This window comes from Zea mays, chromosome 4 (genome assembly GCF_902167145.1).
Source record: "Zea mays cultivar B73 chromosome 4, Zm-B73-REFERENCE-NAM-5.0, whole genome shotgun sequence".
NCBI classification, from domain to species: Eukaryota; Viridiplantae; Streptophyta; class Magnoliopsida; order Poales; family Poaceae; genus Zea; species Zea mays.
The window spans coordinates 119,274,278-119,293,097 of record NC_050099.1 but is presented as its reverse complement, the minus strand read 5'-3'; positions in this window follow the sequence as shown (position 1 = coordinate 119,293,097).

Here is an 18,820-nt window from a genome sequence, read left to right as displayed (position 1 = left end):
ATAAATTCTAGAACTTGAATAAATCATATAAAATCCATTTTTAGTCCAAATTCATCCATTCCAGTTCCTAAAATTTTGTAATTTTATTATTTATCACTTAGTGCCTCTGTTTTATCATGACCACAGTAAGAAATTTAATTCCACACTTAATCTTATTCTAAACACATAAAACTTTTGAAAATGCATAACTCGAAATCTATAACTCAGAAAATTATGATTCCAGTTCCTAGGTTTTTATTTTAATATGTAGAATATCTCTGTGTATTTTGTTTACATGCTTGGTGTAATGTTAATTTTCCCTATATCCTGTGCTTGTTTGTATTGTGGCAAGTAGAAGAGCCCGTTGCTGAGGATCCTGGTGAGCAGCAGATTGAAGTAGCTGAGCAGGAGCTCATTGAAGGCAAGTTGTGCCCTTGACCACTTTTTACCCAATAATGTTCTTTAATATCACTTATCCATGCATAGGTTAATTTTGACGGGACCCAATAGGTTACCCTAGATTGTTTATCTCATTACCTTGTTCACCCCTGAATCACTTGGGTAGTTTGCTATTGCTTTACATGGTTTTGGGATAATCATTTATTACCTCTATGTTCCAGTTATTTTTGTTATTCTATTTATGTTCATGTTGAGATCATTAATGTTAATTGGAACATAGAGCTTAACTTGAGAACCACGTGCCACCACAAGGGTTTAATGGGACGCCCTTGGCTGACTAATTAGGAAATCTAGTGGAAGACTACCTTACCCGAAAGGGGCAAGGGCAGTAGGGGAGAGGTCAGTGCGGGGAGGTCCCTGGTTGATTTTGCTGCGATGGCGGTCAGCCAGGAACCCTGTACTGGATCTTCCCATAAACTGTAGCGGGTTTTCGGAAGCTAGTGGAACTTTGTAAAGGCCTCGTAGTGTTGCCCTGCCGCGCTTCCTAGGTAGAGGTGTATGGGATTCATGACCCCTTGGCAGATGGGTAACATGACTTGTGGGTAAAGGGTACAACCTCTGTAGAGTGTAAAACTGGTATACTAGCCGAGCTCACGGTCATGAGCAGCTCAGGACTCTCTGATGTTTAAATTATGGAACTTAAATTCAATTTTGTCATTTGCATTGCATGGGTTTGTTATTAATTTTGTTCTATTACTTTACTTATGGTTTGGTATTTACTTACACTTAGTAACTGCTAATAAAATTTTGACCAACTACTTAAAAGCAATGCTCAGCTTTAACCCCTATCATTGATCAGCCTTACACTTCACATGAGCTCCCACCTTTGGTGAGTTCATGTCACATTATTCCCCACAACTTGTTGAGCGATGATCATGTGTGAGCTCACCCTTGCTGTCTCACACCCCCCCACAGGAGATGATCAGGTGGTTCAGGAGGAGCCGCCTAACACTGAGGAGTTCGATCTGATCTAGGTGGCGTATCCCAGTCGACATTGGCGCCGACGATCCTTAGTTCGTTTTATCTTTATTATGTTATTTTGTAATAAGTCTTCCGCTATGTAATAAATTCTCTGATGTTTTATGACATTTATCTCTATACACTCTGTTATTATATATGTTGTCTTCTTGGCGCATGTATGAGATGCACCTGGCTTTGTTCCTTAAAGCCGGGTGTTACAGAAGTGGTATCAGAGGAAATGTTGACTGTAGGACGATACCTAGATAGAAATGGACAAACCCTTACCTACTTATCTTATTCTGATTCATTCTATACTTACCTTACTCTGGTTCTTTCTATACTTATCTCATCTTGATCCTATCTCACCTTTTGTTGTTTCACTCTGATTATTCTTATCTTTTCTACTTCAAGACAAGATGGATTTCACACCTTGGAATCCTACAACTATGAACTTTTCTAGAGATAGGGAACCTAAGATAAAATTAAAATTATTTTCTCTATTAAAAATGTTGGTTGATTGTTCTGATGATCAATGTCTGATTTGCTTCTTTGATTGATTGAAATAGTATAGACGGGCATCTTAGCATGTACCACCATAAGGTAATGTATTAGCTTTAGTGGATAACACACTAATCTACTTAGCTAATAAATCCCCCGCAGTAACATTCCTCGTAACTACTCGCCTTGTCTACAATTCTTCTTTTCTTACCCTGTATTTCTAACCCAGATGGGCTACCCCTATAGTGTTAGAAGAGAGCACTATAGACGTAATCCTTGGTATGTCATGGTTAAGAAAGGCAAAGGCGGTTTATACACTGTGCTAAGGGAACCATAGAACTCACCAGTTCTAAAGGACAAAGTTTTGAAGTTGAAGTTGCAGTAACTACCACCATCAGACTAGCGGCATTCTTAGTAGATGAGAAGTTTTTGGGTGACAACATCCGGGTGGTTAGAGATTTTTCGGATGTCTTTCCAGAGGAGTTACCAGGGATGCCACCTGATAGAGAAGTTGAGTTTGTTATTGATCTCTTACCTGGAACCGCCCCTATTTCTAAACGGCCATATAGGATGTCCGTAGAGGAGTTGAAGGAACTAAAGAAGCAGTTAACTGAGTTACAAGAGGCTGGGTACATTCGTCCGAGTTCCTCACCTTGGGGAGCACCGGTACTGTTTGTACAGAAGAAGGATGGATCGCAGCGGATGTGTGTGGATTATAGATCCCTTAATGATGTTACGGTGAAGAACAAGTATCCGTTGCCCCGTATTGAGGATTGATTTGATCAGATGCGAGGTGCTAGAGTATTCTCGAAGATTGATCTCCGCTCCGGTTACCATCAGATGAGGATTAGACCATCGGATATTCCTAAGACAGCTTTCTCGACGATATGGATTATATGAGTTCACTGTTATGTCATTTGGATTAACTGATGCACCAGCTACTTTATGGATCTGAAGAATAAGGTATTCACGATCTGGACAGATTCGTCGTGGTTTTCATCGATGATATTTTTATTCCAAGAGTGATAGTGACCATGAGGAACATCTGAGATTGGTGCTACAGAAGCTACGAGATAATCAACTCTACACCAAGTTTAGCAAATGCGAGTTCTGGATTGACGAGGTGTCATTCCTTGGACATATCATTTCTAATGGAGGGATATCAGTGGATCCTGCTAAAGTCAAGGAGATTATGGAGTGGAGAGTGCCCACTACAGTTACGGAGATTCGGAGTTTCTTGGGACTTGCAGGATATTATCGGAGATTTATTGAAGGATTCTCTAAGATTGCTAAGTCTATGACATCGCTTTTGGAGAAAGGAAGATAATTCAAGTGGGATGAGAAGTGCCAAGATAGTTTTTTATCAATTAAAGAAAAGATTGATGTCGCCACCAGTGTTGGTTATGCCAGATCTACAGAAGGGATTTGATATTTATTGTGATGCATGTGGCCAAGGATTAGGATGTGTGCTCATGCAAGAAGGACATGTGATCACCTACGCGTCTCGTCAGTTGCAGAAACATGAATTGAACTACCCCACACATGACTTAGAACCGGATGCCGTTGTGCATGCACTTAAAATTTGGAGGCACTACATTATGGGAACTAAGTGCCGAGTATATACGGATCATAAGAGCTTGAAGTATATATTCACTCAGAAGGATCTCAACCTTAGGCAACGCCGTTAGTTTGAGCTTATTAAGGATTATGATTTGGAGATTCATATCATCCAGGCAAGGCAAATTTGGTTGCAGATGCCTTGAGTCGGAAGGAGCACGTTCATTCTGCCTTCGTTGTCCAACTACCCGATGAATTGGCAAAAGATTTTGAGAGACTCAACCTAGGAATTGTTACACATACGGAAGGAGTGACTATTGAAGTGGAACCTACCTTTGAGCAGGAGATCCGCAAAGGACAAATTGGTGATGCTAAAATAAAAGAGATTAAGGATCTGATTACTGACGGTCGAGTTCCGGAATTCACGGAAGATGAGCAAGGCACTGTATGGTTCAAGGATAGAATGTGTGTTCCTGATATTAAAAGCCTTCGAGAGACTATATTGAAAGAGGCCCATGATTCAGATTATTCTATTCATCCTGGTAGTACTAAGATGTATCAGGATTTGAAGCAAAAGTATTGGTGGTATGGATTGAAAAGAGATGTAGCTGCACATGTGGCTATGTGCGATGTATGTCAAAGAGTTAAGGCTGAACATCAGAGGCCAGCTGGACTATTACATCCACTGAAGATACCCGAGTGGAAGTGGGAAGAGATTGGTATGGATTTTATTACTGGATTGCCTCGCACCCAGAAAGGATATGATGCTATATGGGTGATTGTGGATAGATTGACTAAAGTGGCTCACTTTATTCCTGTGAAGACTACTTATAAAGGTTCTCAGCTAGCAGAGTTATATATGGCTCGGATTGTGTGTTTACATGGAGTACCAAAGAAGATCGTGTCTGATCGAGGTTCGCAGTTTACCTCAAGATTTTGGAGAAGCTTTCATGAGAACATGAGTACGAAGTTGAATTTTAGCACGGCTTATCACCCTCAGACTGATGGACAGACTGAAAGGACTAATCAAGTATTGGAAGATATGTTGAGAGCATGTGCCCTTCAGCATGGAGGAAGTTGGGATAAGAGTCTACCTTATGCTGAGTTCTCATATAATAATGGTTATCAGGCCAGTCTGAAGATGTCACCTTTTGAAGCTTTGTATGGGAGGAAGTGCAGAACTCCTTTGTATTGGGATCAGACTGGAGAGAGACAGTTCTTTGGGCCTGAACTGATCCAAGAAGCAGAAGAACAAGTCCGTATAATTCGAGAGAATTTGAGAGTGGCTCAAACCAGGCAAAAGAGTTATGCTGATAATAGAAGGAGGCCACTGGAATTTGAAGAAGGAGATTATGTGTACCTCAAGGTGTCACCACTGCGTGGAATGAGGAGATTCAAAGTTAAGGGCAAATTGTCCCCTCGCTTCATTGGACCATTCTTGATCTTTAGGCGAGTTGGGGAGATGGCATACCAACTCGAGTTACCTGCTACTCTGTCGGATGTGCATAATGTGTTCCACGTGTCTCAACTTAAGAAATGTCTCCGTGTTCCCGAGGAACAGTTACCAATGGAAGAGCTCAGTGTTCAGGGTGATTTAACTTACACGGAGTACCCGATCAAGATTTTGGATACTTTGACTCGAGTTACGAGAAATAAGGTGATAAAGATGTGCAAAGTTCAATGGAGTCACCACAGTGAAGATGAAGCGACTTGGGAAAGAGAAGAAGAGCTTCGTATAGATTTTCCCCACCTTTTCCCTAGATCTTCTTAATCTCGAGGACGAGATTATTTTTAAGGGGGGTAGGATTTGTAACACCCACTTTGTATTTGCTAGAGATAATACCAATAGAGAAACAATTTCTCTTTATATGAGTTTGATCTTTATGCATCATCATATGAGAACACCATGTCCAAGAACAATTAATAAAAAGATATGCTACTAAATTGTTGCATCATGCTGGATATTTTATTTTGTGTGCATTTTGTGACAAGAAAAATATTAAAGACCAAAAAGAAAATTTAAACCCTAAAAGAAATTCTTGAATCTAGAAAAGAGAAAGAAATGAATAATGTAAGGATTAAAATATGTAAATGAAGATACATTATTCCAACATTTGAGTGTGAATTTGTATCATGGACTCAAAACAGAAACTCACAATTCAAATTCAAATTTGGATTTAAAAGAGTTAAGGATAAAAGAAAACAGGAAATAAAATTAAAAAAAAAAGAAAACATAGCAACTGGGCCGCAGACCACCTATTTGGCCCATTGGTGTTTTCCTCACGCGCGGCCCGGTTCTTTGCCGCACCCACGCGTCGTCCTGAGTCGCTGTGAAGTCGGGCCCACATGCCAGCACCCTCTCTCCTGCGCGCAAGACTCTCACTTCCGCGTGGGCCCGTGCTGTCAGCGTTATCCGCGCGATCCTCACCGCCGCAACAGCCATGGCCCTGATGTCCGCTAGCTCGCGGGATTCGTGGAATCCGTTGGCCGTTAACTGCCCAACCTCACCGGCCATAAAACCCTGGGTTCCCGAACCTTGCGCGCCGCTCATCCCTGCCAAGAAACCCGCCGCCACCTCCAGAATTGCATCCGCAGAGAGGAAGTGACCCGCCGCCGTTGACTCCGCCCTGTATCGCCGCCGGGCGGCCCGTGGGTGGCCGGTTGTGTTCGCCGGACCACGGGGAAACCATACGCGTGCTCGGACCGTGAAGATAGGCTTCTGCTCGGCGTGAATTGCTCGCCGGACTTCGCATTCGCCGCAAATCCGCCTCGTCGTGTGGCCTGCATCTTCGGGGCTTCGATCACCGGTATGTGTGTGGTCATCCGTTTCCTATAGGCGCTAGCATAGAGTAGGACCCTTTCGAGGGTCAAATTAGGGCGTAATGGACGCAATTGCCGCACGTCGGGGGCGCGCCACCGTGGCGACTGCGCGATGCCGCCGGAGTTAGGACCGAAGGAAGGAGAAGGATTGCGTGCCATCGATTTCTCGTTGTATGGCTCGGATTAGATGGCGGGTAACGCTTTGGTGGGTTTCGCGTCAGCCGTTGATATCCGATCGGATGGATCGGGTGGCTCGGGATAAAATTATATCTGTGCCGTAGGATCGTGATCCTGTGGACGGCAATGTGTACCGCTTCGCTTATACCATGATTTAATCTAGAACGTAGGTGGCCGATCGGACGGCCCAAGTTTGTTCATACCCCTTCGTGGGTCATTTTTGTTAAAGAGCCCCTGAACTTCATAGGAATCAACCCGCCGTCCAGTAGTCACTGTGCGCTGTGTCTCGGGTAACTTGCCCCGAGCCCCCTGGGTTTCTCTAGATTTGAGGCCCAGTCCAGCACAGTTTTAAATTAATTAAATGATTAGGAAATTGGATTTTTAATACAAAAATAAATTCTAGAACTTGAATAAATCATATAAAATCCATTTTTAGTCCAAATTCATCCATTCCAGTTCCTAAAATTTTGTAATTTTATTATTTATCACTTAGTGCCTCTGTTTTATCATGACCACAGTAAGAAATTTAATTCCACACTTAATCTTATTCTAAACACATAAAACTTTTGAAAATGCATAACTCGAAATCTATAACTCAGAAAATTATGATTCCAGTTCCTAGGTTTTTATTTTAATATGTAGAATATCTCTGTGTATTTTGTTTACATGCTTGGTGTAATGTTAATTTTCCCTATATCCTGTGCTTGTTTGTATTGTGGCAAGTAGAAGAGCCCGTTGCTGAGGATCCTGGTGAGCAGCAGATTGAAGTAGCTGAGCAGGAGCTCATTGAAGGCAAGTTGTGCCCTTGACCACTTTTTACCCAATAATGTTCTTTAATATCACTTATCCATGCATAGGTTAATTTTGACGGGACCCAATAGGTTACCCTAGATTGTTTATCTCATTACCTTGTTCACCCCTGAATCACTTGGGTAGTTTGCTATTGCTTTACATGGTTTTGGGATAATCATTTATTACCTCTATGTTCCAGTTATTTTTGTTATTCTATTTATGTTCATGTTGAGATCATTAATGTTAATTGGAACATAGAGCTTAACTTGAGAACCACGTGCCACCACAAGGGTTTAATGGGACGCCCTTGGCTGACTAATTAGGAAATCTAGTGGAAGACTACCTTACCCGAAAGGGGCAAGGGCAGTAGGGGAGAGGTCAGTGCGGGGAGGTCCCTGGTTGATTTTGCTGCGATGGCGGTCAGCCAGGAACCCTGTACTGGATCTTCCCATAAACTGTAGCGGGTTTTCGGAAGCTAGTGGAACTTTGTAAAGGCCTCGTAGTGTTGCCCTGCCGCGCTTCCTAGGTAGAGGTGTATGGGATTCATGACCCCTTGGCAGATGGGTAACATGACTTGTGGGTAAAGGGTACAACCTCTGCAGAGTGTAAAACTGGTATACTAGCCGAGCTCACGGTCATGAGCAGCTCAGGACTCTCTGATGTTTAAATTATGGAACTTAAATTCAATTTTGTCATTTGCATTGCATGGGTTTGTTATTAATTTTGTTCTATTACTTTACTTATGGTTTGGTATTTACTTACACTTAGTAACTGCTAATAAAATTTTGACCAACTACTTAAAAGCAATGCTCAGCTTTAACCCCTATCATTGATCAGCCTTACACTTCACATGAGCTCCCACCTTTGGTGAGTTCATGTCACATTATTCCCCACAACTTGTTGAGCGATGATCATGTGTGAGCTCACCCTTGCTGTCTCACACCCCCCCCCCCACAGGAGATGATCAGGTGGTTCAGGAGGAGCCGCCTAACACTGAGGAGTTCGATCTGATCTAGGTGGCGTATCCCAGTCGACATTGGCGCCGACGATCCTTAGTTCGTTTTATCTTTATTATGTTATTTTGTAATAAGTCTTCCGCTATGTAATAAATTCTCTGATGTTTTATGACATTTATCTCTATACACTCTGTTATTATATATGTTGTCTTCTTGGCGCATGTATGAGATGCACCTGGCTTTGTTCCTTAAAGCCGGGTGTTACAAAATGACTGAAAACTAAATTAATGCCTATATTGCTCGTTTTAATTCAGATTTAGTCCATTCAAGTTGTGATAGTCTCGTATTAAATTTATCTACGCAGTAACAACATTATTTATAATATATTACTTATTTTTATTGTTTATCCTATGCTTAGTGGTTTATCTTGCTAATCAAAGTTAATTGTCCATGATTATAACCTGACTAAAAGATACGACCTATGATCAAGTTATATCTCGGATTAAAGTTTAATTAATTATTTCTCACATGATTTATATTAATTAACATATAATATATCTTATTGTTTAATCACCTAAATCTTTGGAAAATTATATCGTTTTAGCCGTAGCTCCGAATTTAGCGATTCTTGAACCTACAACCTCGTAGCAGCGCGTAGAATATTCTTACGTTGTTTGCTCTCTTGTTTAGTGTACTGTTATGTTTATGTGCTCCTTGCCTATTTGTATGTATTGCTACGAGTAGCAGTGAGGTCACGAGAAACTTGAAGATTAACTTGGAGAAGTACCTGGGAATCTCGAGTCTAAGGCTAGTTGTGCCCTTGATCACTTTTCTTTACCCAATAATGTTCTTTCTAATCAATGTGACATGCTCAGGTTAATTTGATGGGACCTCATAGGTTTCCCTAGCATTGTTTATCCCCCACCTTGCAAACAGATGAACTATTGGGTAGTTTTGCTATTGCTCTACCTGGTTTTGGGAAAGTAATATTATATTATGTTCATGTTCCAATTTTGTTGATGTTGATTATTGTTCATGATAAGATCATTATGTTAATTAGAACATGGAGAACCACCCGGGAAAACAGTGCTACCACAAGGGTGGTATGGGACACCCTTGGCTGACTAATTAAGAAAGCTAGTCGAGGACTACCTTACTCGAAAGGGGTAAGGGCGGTAGAGGAGCTGTGTATAGGGAGGTTCTCAGGTCGATCATGTTGTAAAGGATGCCGTGATGAGTTCGTGAGAGGTCTAGGCCATCGTCTCCCAGTCAATTTTGGTTGCTGGATCGTTGTCTTTGTATGATGCAGTTATTTAACTATTTTGTATAGAACTACGTTATATATTAAAGATGTGACATTCATTTCTGTACCATGAGTCATCATATGTGTGAGACTTGGTACCAGCACACTTGGTCAAGTTCGCACCTGGGTTTGGTGCCCCTAAAACCCGGGTGTGACACGTGCGTCGCGCTGTTGTTGAACTTGGCGGTTCCCTTCTGGTTGTTGATTATGAGACGAAGTTGGAGCCATGAGTGGTGGTGGTCGTGGCAAGGCCCATGTAGCTAGGGAGTGGCTTGCCGAAGCTACTGATATTGTGGGTTGTTGATTGCCCACGTACTCAGGAATGTACGCGGAATAGCACGAAGCGGTATGCAGGACCTGCTTCAGCTGATTCTACAGTGCGTCGGCTTTAGCTATTTCCTTTTGCTTCTGTATCGTGACTTGGCATGTCCTAGTTGTATGCCCCTTATCTTCTCCACAGAACAAACAAAAAACCTTCTTGGTTCCAAGCTGAATTTTTCTTCGAAGCTTCTTCCTCCTCTACCTCTTGGGGCTGGTGGCCTGAAGGAGCTTTGTTGTGTTCCTGATAATTGAGAGTTGTGCTGATGCCCTTGAGTATGACTTCCCCTATCTTCACTTGAGGTGGGATTATGGATCGTCCTGACATGCCTTGGGTGGAGTCTTCCTCCGAAGCCCCTGGTCATCTCAGAGTATTTGTAGGCTTCTTGCCTTCTTTGCCGGAAGTCATTGTCGGCTCTGATATACTCGTCCATCTTCTGTAGAAGCTTCTCCAGAGTTTATGGGGGCTTCCTGGCAAAACACTTCGTTGTTGGTCCTGGTCGAAGTCCCTTGATCATAGCTTCAATAACAATCGCATTTGGCACCATTGGCGCCTGAGCTCTGAGACGCAGAAACCTTCGAACATACGCCTGCAAGTAATCCTCGTGGTCCTGTGTGCATTGGAATAGAGCTTGAGCAGTCACTGGCTTCGCCTAGAAACCCTGCAAGCTAGTGACTAGTATATCCTTCAGTTTCTGCCATGACTTGATTGTTCCCGACTGAAGAGAAGAATACCATGTTTGAGCCACACTCCTCACTGCCATGTTGAAGGACTTTGCCATGACAGTAGTGTTGCTACCATATGATGATATGATTTCTTCGTAGCTCATGAGGAACTGCTTTGGTTCTGAATGCCTGTCATACATGGGGAGTTGTGGCAGTTTGTACGAAGGTGGCCATGGGGTAGCCTGCAACTCTGCTGCTAGGGGAGAAGCATCATCAAAAGCAAAGTTACCATGATGGAAATCGTCATACCATATGATGAGGACATCACTATGAGTACGACTACACCAGCAGCACCTCCACATCAAGCGCCACTTCCTTCATTAGCTGGGCCAATCACTCGGGCCCGTGCCAGAGATCTTAACTTCGTCATGCTACTGAAGAATGAGGGCTCAGAAGAATAGACGACCAGCTGCGGCCCATAGTGGACGACCTAGGGTTGGCCGCCCTAGGGGCTGCGCCCCCTCTATTTATGCAGGAGCTGCGCCTCCTTTATTTTCGAGTTTTGTTTTACGTTAGCCTTAGCTACTCTCGAACACGCGCAAATCTGCGCTGTCTTCGTGTATTCAGAACTCCACCCTCGAGTAATAGATTAGATTGCTCGCATCTTTTTCTTGTTCGTTCTTCGATTGCACACAGGAAACGATCTTCGTGATCAGGCCGATCTCGCATCAGCAAGGTCGGTAACCACAGGGAGTTGGTTCAGCGATTGCATTGGCGCCTCGGGCTTGCTCGTCGTAGTCGGATCGCAAGGGTCATCTTCCGCCAAATCGGAATTATCTCTACTCGCCGAAAGATCGGGCACCTCAGCTACATCAATTGGTATCAGATTTTCAGGTTGATCGGTGAGTTTATCAAGCGTTTTTTTCCTACAGTCCACAAAACCACATAAAAATTCATGTTAGACCTTATCCCAGCACCCTTTTGAGCCTCGCACTTTCTTTCAATAATCTGCATTGTTGAATTTGTGTGCTTTCGCGTCATTTGTTGCTGGTTGCATTGTGTTCTTCCACCATTCAAACCCTAGCGCCGCCACCATCTCCCGTTTGATCACGCCACAAACCGAGTCAACATCGCTTCCTTGTTTTTCTCCTTCGGTTACGTCAAAAAAAAACAGAAAAAAAAAGATAACGAAGGAGAAAGGATACGGTTGTTTCATCCCGGTCGTTTTTAGAACATAACTTGAGGTACCTTCCGTAAAACGGGCATAACTTTTCGCTCGGGTGTCCGAAAAAATCTGAAATTTTTACAGGAGCTTGTTGACACCATTCTGAGGCCGGCCAAACTCACCTACGGTCTGTTTGGGGTTCGACAAAATTGTCAAAAAAATTCAGGAAAATAAAGAAAAAAATTCGTCAACGTTCTCGCACGCTTTTCAGAGAACTTCCTGATTTTCTATAGACCACATCTGATTTCTGTTTTAGGTGAAACCTCCTGTAGCTCCTATTTTGTTGCTTCTTGTGCTGAGAAAAATATCAAAAAATCATCCAAAAAATAAAAACAAAATCACTTGTGATTCCTACTAGTGGCCTCGCTAGTACAATAATTTCGGTACTGCCATTCTGCTAGTTCCATCCGTCCTTTGCACTTGTGGCCAGCAATATAGTTTCGTGTTTTGCACTATAATTCAACTTTGCATTATTGTTTGATCGTGCTAATCCTTGACTTGAGTGCAGCCTACCCAAAACTCCACATATTTCTACGACGAGAAGGTTTCTGTTTCTCCAGGCAATCGCTCATCCAATCTTTCACCGGTTCCACCTGTTGGTTGCAGTTCACCACTGTGGCTTGGTAAGAACGGATAAGAACTTGATAACAGCACTAGTGTGAGCGCCTTGTGAGCAGTACACCCCTGTTTTTGTCGTTGGTTTTTTCTCCTTTTGGTGTTTTGGTGTTTGCGCTAACTATGGCAGGAGCACACGACATGGTGGATGCCCAGTTGCAGGAAGTAAGGGGACAAGTTGATGGACTTGCTGCTGACATTAGGACGATGCATGAACGGCTTGATTCAACGATCACTTCGACGACCGAGCGTTTCAACCACCTTGACCTTGCTCAAACGGCGACTCGCTCCACACTCGACACCATCCTGGCACGCCTTGATGCATTGACCACAAAGATGGAGCAGGAATACGATGGTGACACTGAGCAGGATGATGGAGATCGCCGTGGTCGTGCACGTCGTGTGGTTCGTCATCCCCCTAATGACTTATTTTCTAAGATTAAATTTAAAATTCCATCTTTTAATGGTAAATATGATCCTGCTGCATATCTTGATTGGGAATTGGAGGTGGAACAGAAATTTTCATGCCATGATATTCCTGCTAATAGCCAAGTGAAGGCTGCCATTAGTGAATTTACTGATTTTGCTTTAATTTGGTGGCGTGAGTATAAACAAAAACTTCCCATTAACAGTGTCATTACTTGGACCCAATTAAAAACTGCCATGCGCCACAGATTTGTTCCTTCCTATTATGCTCGTGATTTGCTTAACAAAATGCAGCGTTTTCAACAAGGTTCACTATCTGTTGAGGAATATTACCAGGAGTTACAAAAGGGTATGCTTCGTTGTGGTTTGGTTGAGTCAGATGACGCTGCTATGGCGCGTTTTCGTGGTGGTTTGAACAGGGAAATTCAGGATATACTTGATTATAAGGATTATTTTGATATAACCACATTGTTTGAATATGCTTGCAAAGCTGAACGTGAAGTGCAGGGACGACGATCAAAGACATATACTAACTCTTTTGCAGGCCGGGGTCCAACACACAGCTCAACTCCTTCCAGCCCTGCACCTTCTACGCCTAGCACTACATCGCGCACAGGGACGACCAAGCCAGTGGCGCCCCCTGCCAAAGGCGCCGCTTCTTCCACAGGACGTACACGGGATATTCAGTGCCATCGTTGCAGTGGGTTTGGGCACATGATTCGGGACTGCCCAAACAAGCGTACCTTGCTTATACGTGACAATGGTGAGTACTCTTCAGCCAGTGATTCTGAGGAAACTAGTCATGCTATGATTGCCACTAACCATGCAGAAAATGAGGAAGTCCACGTTGATCCCATCGACGCCGATAGGTATGAGAGTCTTGTTGTGCAGCGTGTTCTCAGCACACAGGTTGCCCAGGCCGAAAAAAATCAGCGACACACTCTATTCCATACCAAGGGCGTCGTGCACGAACGGTCGATTCGCATCATCATTGATAGTGGCAGCTGCAACAATTTGGCAAGTACAGCGTTGGTAGAGAAATTATCCTTGCCCACTCGCACACATCCACATCCGTATCACATTCAATGGCTTAATGATGGTGGTAAAATAAAGGTAACACGTTCGGTACGTGTCCCCTTTTCGCTGGGTTCTTATTCTGATTATGCTGATTGCGATGTTATTCCTATGGAAGCATGCTCTTTGTTATTGGGTCGACCTTGGCAATATGATACTGATAGTTTACATCATGGTCATTCAAATCATTATTCTTTCATGTTTAAAGGCCAGAAAATAATTATACATCCAATGACCCCTGACCAAATTTTGAAAGATGATCTTACTAGGGCTGCTAAAACTGCACAACAAGTCAAATCGACATCAGCCGCACCTATTAAATCTGAAATCAAGTTGCACTCTCCTGTTTTACTTGCTACACGTGCTGATTTGGATGATCTCCATGAAGCTCATATGCCCTGTTATGCACTTGTATGCTCGCGCATGCTTGTTCCGCTTGATGATGCACCGTCTTTGGATATACCCCCTGCTGTTGTTAACCTTTTGCAGGAGTATGCTGATGTTTATCCTACGGACTTACCACCGGGTCTTCCTCCCCTCTGTGGCATTGAGCATCAGATCGATCTCATCCCCGGCGCTTCTCTTCCGAACCGCGCCCTGTACCGTACAAATCCAGAGGAGACGAAGGAGATCCAGCACCAGGTGCAGACGCTGCTTGATAAGGGTTATATTCGTGAGTCTCTTAGCCCTTGCTCGGTTCCTGTTTTACTCGTTCCAAAGAAAGATGGGTCATGGCGAATGTGCGTAGATTGTCGTGCTATTAATAACATCACAGTTCGTTATCGATATCCTATTCCATGCCTTGATGATATGTTAGATGAGCTTAGTGGTGCCGTTATTTTCTCTAAGGTTGATTTGCGTAGCGGTTACCATCAGATTAGAATGAAACTCGGTGATGAATGGAAAACGGCTTTTAAAACAAAATTTGGTTTATATGAATGGTTGGTTATGCCATTTGGATTGACTAATGCTCCCAGCACCTTTATGTGTTTAATGAACGAAGTTCTACGGGCCTTCATAGGTTTGTTTGTTGTTGTTTATTTCGATGATATCCTTATTTACAGCAAGTCTACAGAGGAGCATTTAGAACATTTGCGTGCTGTTTTTGATGCTTTGCGTGCTGCTCGCTTGTTTGGTAACATGGAAAAGTGCACATTTTGCACGCAACGTGTCTCGTTTCTTGGTTATGTGGTTACTCCGCAGGGCATTGAGGTGGATAGCAGCAAGATTGCTGCCATTCGGGAGTGGCCTACACCAACGACAGTCACACAAATTCGGAGCTTTCTTGGACTTGCCGGTTTCTACCGCAGATTTGTTCGTGATTTTAGCTCCATTGCAGCGCCTCTACATGAGCTTACAAAGAAAGATGTGCCATTTGCTTGGAGTGATTCGCAGGAGGTAGCGTTCATCACTTTGAAAGATAAGTTAACCCAAGCTCCCCTCTTGCAATTGCCTGATTTTAATAAAGTTTTTGAGCTTGAATGCGATGCTAGCGGTATTGGGCTAGGTGCTGTTTTGTTACAAGAAGGAAAGCCAGTTGCTTATTTTAGTGAAAAATTAAGCGGTGCTAGTCTGAAATATTCCACTTATGATAAGGAGCTTTACGCTTTAGTGCGCACTTTGCATACATGGCAGCACTATCTTTGGCATCGTGAGTTCATAATTCATTCTGATCATGAGGCTTTAAAACATATTCGTACCCAAACAAATCTGAACCGTCGTCATGCTAAATGGGTCGAATTCATTGAGTCCTTTCCTTACATTATTAAACACAAGAACGGGAAGGACAATGTTATTGCTGATGCTTTGTCTCGTCGCTATACCATGCTGTCACAATTAGATTTTAAAATCTTTGGTTTGGACACTGTGAAGGATCAATATGTTGACGATGCTGATTTTAAAGATGCTTTCGGCCATTGTATTAATGGGATACCATGGGGCAAATTTCACATACAGGATGGGTTCATGTTTCTCGCTAACAAGCTGTGTGTTCCAGCTAGTTCGGTTCGTCTTTTGTTGTTACAGGAGGCGCATGGAGGCGGTCTCATGGGGCATTTTGGCGTCTACAAAACGCATGAGGTGTTGGCTGCCCACTTCTTTTGGCCTCGGATGCGCGCTGATGTTGAGCGCCTTGTTGCACGATGCACTACTTGTCAGAAAGCTAAGTCACGGTTGAACAACCATGGTTTGTATATGCCTTTGCCTGTCCCTTCTTCTCCTTGGCTTGATATCTCTATGGACTTTGTTTTGGGCTTGCCTAGAACTAAGAAGGGGAGGGATAGTATTTTTGTGGTTGTTGATAGATTCTCTAAAATGGCTCACTTTATACCTTGTCATAAAACTGATGATGCTAGCATTGTTGCTGAATTGTTCTTTAGAGAAATTATTCGTTTACATGGTATTCCAAAAACAATAGTCTCTGATCGCGATGCTAAGTTTCTAAGCCATTTTTGGAGATCTCTTTGGAATAAATTGGGAACTAAATTGTTGTTTAGCACTACTTGTCACCCTCAGACTGATGGACAAACTGAGGTAGTAAATAGAACTTTATCTACCATGCTTAGGGCTGTTTTAGACAAGAATTTGAGACGTTGGGAGGATTGCTTGCCTCATGTTGAATTTGCTTACAATCATGCCACGCATTCTTCTACAAAGATGTGCCCTTTCCAGATTGTTTATGGTTACATCCCTAGGGCACCTATTGATTTGATTTCACTTAATGTTGCGAACGCCCCACATGTAGATGCTGCTGCACATGTTGAACAAATGATTACCATACATGAACAAACGAAACAGAAAATTGTTGCTACTAATGCAAAAAATTAGGTTGCTGGTAGTAAAGGAAGAAAACATGTTACTTTTGAGCCAGGTGATATGGTTTGGTTGCACTTGAGAAAGGATCGGTTTCCTACTTTGCGCCATTCTAAATTAATGCCTCGTGCTGCTGGTCCTTTTAAGGTGCTAACAAAGATTAATGATAATGCTTATATCCTTGACCTGCCTGCGGAATTTGGTGTTTCCACTAGTTTTAATGTTGCAGATTTGAAACCATATATGGCCGAGGATGAGGAGTTGTCGTCGAGGACGACTTCACTTCAAGAAGGGGAGGATGATGAGGACATCACTATGAGTACGACTACACCAGCAGCACCTCCACATCAAGCGCCACTTCCTTCATTAGCTGGGCCAATCACTCGGGCCCATGCCAGAGATCTTAACTTCGTCATGCTACTGAAGAATGAGGGCCCAGAAGAATAGACGACCAGCCCAACTGCGGCCCATAGTGGACGACCTAGGGTTGGCCGCCCTAGGGGCTGCGCCCCCTCTATTTATGCAGGAGCTGCGCCTCCTTTATTTTCGAGTTTTGTTTTACGTTAGCCTTAGCTACTCTCGAACACGCGCAAATCTGCGCTGTCTTCGTGTATTCAGAACTCCACCCTCGAGTAATAGATTAGATTGCTCGCATCTTTTTCTTGTTCTTTCGATTGCGCACAGGAAACGATCTTCGTGATCAGGCCGATCTCGCATCAGCAAGGTCGGTAACCACAGGGAGTTGGTTCAGCGATTGCATTGGCGCCTTGGGCTTGCTCGTCGTAGTCGGATCGCAAGGGTCATCTTCCGCCAAATCGGAATTATCTCTACTCGCCGAAAGATCGGGCACCTCAGCTACATCACCATACACATCATAGCTTGGGCTTTCCTGATGAAGCTCTCTCTATTATGGCCTTTGCCTTGCTCGTCTTATGTGATATGACGCATGTCTTCGGCAACTTCATCAATCTTCTTCTGGAGTTCAGCTAGCCCAAGCATTTTCTCCCTTCTCTCCACTTGTTGGTGGATGGCCTCTAGATCTCTGATCTCTTGATCTAGCTCCTCTTCCTACGGTGTTGGGCTAATGGTCTTCCTTTCTAGTTTCGGGCTTCTCTCAGAGGGTGACCTTTTTGGTTGATGTCCAACAGTGCAAGGGCAGCGCCTGGCACTATTGCCTTTTTCGGCGGCATGTCGAAGGTGATTGCTCAAGCTCCTAGTGTCAAAGGTGGTCGTTTGAGTTCACCGGAGGTGGGCGCCAATGTTGGTCACTTGTTCTCAAATGTTGTGAATCAAGAACAAGGCAACACAATTGTTAAAGATTAAAGACCTTCGTCCTCCAAAGCATTATCACCTTTCGGATATAATGATCTTCAGACGAAGGTCATGAAGGACACACCTTCATCATTTATGAGAATAAGAATCCATAGAGATAATATATGTTACCCATTCATTCATATATTTATTTCATAATATATATACATGACAATTAACAGAATTTATATTATATTAATACCTTCTACTTGTTTGAAGGTGTTGACGCGAGAGCAATTACAATCCAGTGTGAATAGTATGGAGGTAATGTTCATCAATTTATAGGCAACCGCCATGGTTCGTACGCTATTACATTTATGCCCTCAACAATTTTTACAAAATGTCACAAGGGTAACATCGCCATTTGTATTTAATAACTTGAGCAACACCTTATCCTTGCATTGTCTCATTACTTCGTCGTGACGAAGACTGCTTGACGAAGCATGCTTCGTTGCACTTCCCTTTCGTTATGCCAAAGCCACGTTGTCTACCCGTTTCACCGTGATGAAGCTTGTCAGACGGAGTTTGCTTCACTCCTCTTGTGTTATTCTGAAGCTTTTCTGATTTATGAAGCTCATGTAATATTCAATAGTATACTGAAAGCAAATGATTAGTCATGTTTTTGAGGACCTTCGGAAGAGGAAGGCCCCCAACACACGTTTTGAGTACTTGTAGGAGACTTGCACTTTGATTTTGATATCAAGAGGGGAAATTGTCTATAATCCGAGCTTTGGCACATATAAGTCAAAATGACACCACTTGTAGAGTACTACTAGTAGGATATAAATTTTGAAGCATTAGTGTCATTTACTTAGGAATGTTAAATAAGCTATGTGTCATGTTTAACATTTTAAACTATGTAGGTTCGCTCAA